Source organism: Mirounga leonina, unplaced genomic scaffold (assembly GCF_011800145.1).
Source record: "Mirounga leonina isolate KUSES-001 unplaced genomic scaffold, KU_Mleo_1.0 Mir_152, whole genome shotgun sequence".
NCBI lineage: Eukaryota > Metazoa > Chordata > Mammalia > Carnivora > Phocidae > Mirounga > Mirounga leonina.
In genome coordinates, this window is record NW_023270380.1 from 17,975,666 (window position 1) to 17,981,068 (window position 5,403).

At 36.3% G+C, this 5,403-nt stretch overlaps 1 non-coding gene across 1 annotated transcript; it reads left to right on the forward strand.

Annotated features, from left to right (window-relative positions):
* The first annotated feature begins 3,711 nt into the window (after nucleotides 1-3,711).
* LOC118013033 lies at nucleotides 3,712-3,814 on the forward strand. Its single transcript, XR_004679907.1, has one exon. It is a non-coding gene; the product is annotated as a U6 spliceosomal RNA (small nuclear RNA).
* Nucleotides 3,815-5,403: the final 1,589 nt, after the last annotated feature.

Genomic DNA, 5,403 nt, shown 5'->3' on the forward strand with positions numbered 1-5,403 from the left:
TTCTGAGCTCCATCTGCACACAGATAGAGGCCCTGCTATGGGCAAGGGAAGGGATGCGTTACCCTCCTTCACCACAAAGAGAATGATAACGTCAGTGTTTGGAAACTTAAAACTAAAATAATCATTCAAAATTATATTCAATTAAAATGAATAACTATAGATAATAATCTTGGATCTGTCCATCATATTCAAACATAACAAATTAAAACAAACCTTGAGAATATCCCCAGAAGTGTCTGGGCAAGTAGCAATTTATAACAGTCCAGTAAGTTGTGTAATTACAAAAGCATCAAAAATGCCTAATGATTTGATGGAAGAGAAGCACTAATAGAATACTGTTTTGGTGTGAACAGGAACTGTCCATATTTTGCCCACTGGTCCCTGGACCAGGTTTTAAAAGAATTTCATAAATAAAAATCAGATAAATGGGATGAATAAGTGATGGCACCTGGAAGAAAAAAATTTTAAATCAGAGAAAATATTCTTCGAGGAGAATCTAAGAAAGCGTACTAGTCAGAGACCAAACCTCAGGCGTGGATGCATTCTTTCACAGAGTGATCATTCTGCGTACTTATTCAAGGACATATCTGAAATAGTCTATTATCCTGATTGAATGGCCTCAGAGCCACTGAGTTTCCAAGCTTATTTGTTTCAATCTTTTTCCTTTTCTGTGAAGGTCACTGTAGGAAATTGTCTTAAATATACTGCATCCAAATCTTGCCCCTCACACAAATGTTCAACATCTTTCTATTTTCTATTCTCATCACAGTGTATTGCTCAAACTAAAGTAGGTCAACATATATGAATAAAGTATATCAACATATCTTATAGTTTCCTATTTCTGCACAACACTCAGATCCTGGTCTGACAGGCACAAAGAACTGAGCTTGCGAATATCCTGCACTTGTGCCCTCCAAACCCTGCTCTTCCTCTAGTGTTTGCAGCTCAGGAAATCATACTTACCATCCTGCCATTGCTTAATCCAGAAACAGGGACAACAGTCTTTAAAAGGACAGCTATAAGTGGTGGTTAAAATCTGCAGTCACATAATGTCGTTGCCCTTCTCAACACTGTTCGGTGGATCTTCATTTCACTTAGAATAAGGTCCAGATTTCTTACGTAGGCACACAAAGCCCTACAAGAACAGACTCTTGGCTACCTCTCTGACTTCATCTCTGACCACTCTTCATATAATTCTCCAACCGTGCTGCATCCCCACTATTTCTCAAACATACTTCAGAGTTTTTGTATTTCCGCTTTCCCTTTGGGCACTTGGATTGCCTCCTTACTTAAATTTTGTTCTTTGAAGAAAGGCCTTCCCTATTCACCCATCTTAAACAGTACCTCCATAACTTTCTCTACTTATTTTGAATCATTTAAATTCTAGCTGGAAGCACTCAGAAGCCAGTGTGGGAATTTCCATGTTCTTACTTTGCAAGGAAGCTCATAAAAGTGCTTATTAATATAAAGTGTGCTGTTAAATGTTCAGCAACCAGCTTTCTGAAACAAGAAAACATAACTCTAGTAACATTTCTGAGGAGTAAATGACTCCTGATTTCAAGCTACCAACATTATGCCACTGAATCTGACGTTGGGAAGAGATGATAGTAATTGGTGGGGATATAGTGAGTTAGCTCCACTGTGAAAGACAACAATGACATCAGTGCAGCTTGACTGTTGGCTCACAGCTTATGGCTTCCAGCTTCTGTAGGGTCTACAGTGTTCTTTGTGGGAGCAAGATCTAAACTCCTGTCTCGTGAAACCCCTGAAATGTTGATGTCTTTGCTACTGCGAAACAGTCTAGCCTGTCTTGATTTGTACAAATATGTTTGAGGGGTGGGGGTTGGGACATCAACCTGGCTTTAAGAGTTCTGGTTCTCAGGCAAATGTCATCATTACACAGTTCACAGGCCTTGTGATAAAAAGACACAGATGGCTCAGGAGGAGAATTTCTGCATATGGTACAGAAACCAGTGGTAGCTCTCCTGAAAATCTTCAAATAAGATAATGCATAACATAACAAAAAGGATGATTGTTATTACTTTAATAATTTAATAATTATTACTACTTTGTTCCAGAAACTGTTCTAAGCACTTTATCTTTGGTCATATTTCATTTTATTCACCAATAAACTCTAGAGGAATATACTGTCATCTCCAATTTATAGTTATTCAACTATATTGAGATTGAAGGTGATTAAGATTTTTTCCCATGCAGCTAGTAAGGGGTTATGGAATCTTCTTTTTAAAAAGGTCTTTTTTTCCCCATAGAAAATAGGAAACAAAACATATACAACTTCCTTCTCTGATCAAGGAAAGATAACATAAAATCAGAACTATGAATATCCCTTTAAGCAATGATTCAGTATTAATTAATGAAAATATAAAACCAGTCACTTAGACTTAAAACACATTGTTGTTCAGACTATATTTTATACAGCACTTCTCACTGCTAATAAGAGAAGTTAATGATACTGTATATTTATGACTCAAGTTGTTAAACTATGAACCTACCTTCTAACCTACAGAATCACCTATATGTTGCCATTTTCCTAATATCATCTATTGAGGCAACACATGCAAATATAAAAATTAGCAAAACATTTATTTATATATTGTTTGTCCTAAGCACCCATTGATTCCTGTGGGTCCAAGACTAATGGTATGTGCTAGCAAATTCTCATACTCTGAACTCCCTTATGGCCAATGAGAGAACTGGTCAATGTCGAGGAACAAGTCATAAGAGCTTATGGACCTCACTTTCTCCAGGTGAAGCAAACTTGCTAAAAGTATAGGGATTTAGGAGGTTCTTTGGCTTCATTAATAATATACTAAAACCAACCTGTCTTAAAACTTCCGTACTTGGCCGGGGCGCCTGGGTGGTTCACTTGGTTAAGCCACTGCCTTCGGCTCAGGTCATGATCCTGGAGTCCCGGGATCGAGTCCCGCATTGGGCTCCCTGCTCGGCGGGGAGTCTGCTTCTCCCTCTGACCCTCCCCCCTCTCATGTGCTTTCTCTCTCTCATTCTCTCTCAAATAAATAAATAAAATCTTAAAAAAAAAAAAAACAAACTTTCGTACTTGGTATTGACTCTTTTGTGATATGGAAGCATGTATTTGTTTCATGATGATAAAATTAAGAAAACAATGAAATAAAATCTTTCTTCACTAAAGTCCAACTATCAATCATATGAAATAACTCTGGCATGTAGTATACAGAGCTCACACAAAAGCTTAGCAGTTTTTGCTGCACTAGTAATGATGTCATAACAGAATTGATTCCAGAATATGGAAAAGAAAGGCCAAGGTCAGATGACATCTTCCTGTCAGGACTTCAACTCCAGTGCCAACAGGAAAGCTCCAAAGTCTCCAATTCCAAATGTATCATTTGGCAGAAATTTCTCTGTAATTTCTATAAGCTGTTTTTACACATGATTTAATATTTCAGCATCTGCTTTATAGTTACTGAAGGTCAAACACCAGGGCAAACACTTGAAAATTAGCCACAATTATAATTTAATTCAATGAAGAATCCAAGGGAAGGAAAAATAATAGCAATTTGCTCTTCTATGGCTGTTTGCTTTGAATTAAACTATTATTTGACAAAACAAAGATGAACAAAAAGGGGGTTTAAAACAAAGAGTAGACAAGATTGTCTCTTAATACTTAGATAAAGTATTTCAGAAAATCAAACAGTTAAAAAGCATTCAACAGTGCTCACTTCGGCAGCACATTTACTAAAATTGGAACAATACAGGGAAGATTAGCATCTTAATCAAGGATGACATGCAAATTCATGAAGCATTCCATATTTTTTGAATGCACATGGAACTTTCTCCAGAATAGATGACAAACTGGGTCACAAATCAGGTCTCAACCAGTACAAAAAGACAGATTATACCACACATACTTTCAGGCCACAATGTTTTAAAACTTGAAGTCAACCACAAGAAACAAATCGGAAGGACCACAAATACATGGAGGTTAAAGAGCATCCTATTAAAGAATGAATGGGTCCACCAGAAAACTAAAGAAGAATTAAAAAAATACATGGAAACAAATGAAAATGAAACACAATAGTTCAAAATCTTTGTGATCAGCAAAGGTGGTCTGAAGAGGCAAGTATACAGCAATACAGGCCTTCCTCAAGAAATAAGAAAAGTCTCAAATACACAACCTAACTTTACACCAAAAGGAGCTGGAGAAAGAACAGCAAATAAAGCCTAAATCCAGCAAGAGAAGAGAAATAATAAAGATTAGAGCAGAAATCAATGATATAGGAATAAAAAAAAAATAGTAGAACATATCAATGAAACTAACAGCTGAAATTAAATTCTTGAAAGAATTAATAAGATTGATAAACCCCTAACCAGACTTATCAAAAAGAGAAAGAACCCAAAAAAATAAAATCATAAATGAAAGAGGAGAGATCACAACCAATACCAAAAAACTATAAACAATTTTAAGAGAATATTATGAGCAATTATATGCCAACAAATTAGGCAATCTCGAAGAAATGGATGCATTCCTAGAAACATATAAACTACAAAACTGGAACAGGAAGAAATAGAAAACCTGAACAAATTTATAACCAGCAAAGAAATTGAATCGGTAATCAAAAATCTCCCAACAAATAAGAATCCAGGGCCAGATGACCTCCCAGTGGAATTCTACCAAACATTTAAAGAATTAATACCTATTCTGTTGAAACTGTTTCAAAAAATAGAAATGAAAGGAAAACTTCTGAACTCTTTCTAGGAAGCCAGCATTACCTTGATCCCCAAACCAAAGACCTTACTAAAAAGAATTACAGACCTTGTAATATCCCTGATGAACATGGATGGAAAAATTCTCACCAAGATACTAGTTAATAGGATCCAACAGTGCATTAAAAGGAGTATTGACCACAACCAAATGGGATTTATTCCTGGGCTGCAAGTGTGGTTCAACATCCACAAATCAATCAATGTGATACACCACAATAAAAAAAAGGACAAGAACCATATGATTCTCTCAATAGATGCAGAAAAAGCATTTGACAAAATACAGCCTCCTTTCTTGATAAAAACTATCTGCTGTGTAGGGATAAAGGGAATATACCTCAATATCATAAAAATCATATACAAAAACCCACTGTAAATATAATCCTCAAGCGGGGAAAACTGAGAGCTTTTCCCCTAAGGTCAGGAACATGATAGGGATGTCCACTATCACCGCCGTTGTTCAACATAGTACTGGAAGTCCTAGCCTCAGCAATCAGACAAGAAAAAGAAATAAAAGACATCTAAACAGGCAAAGAAGAAGTCAACCTTTCGTCTTTGCAGATAACATGATACTCTATGTAGAAAACAAAAGACTCCACCTGAAAATTGCTAGAACTCATACAGCAATTCAGCAAAGCCACA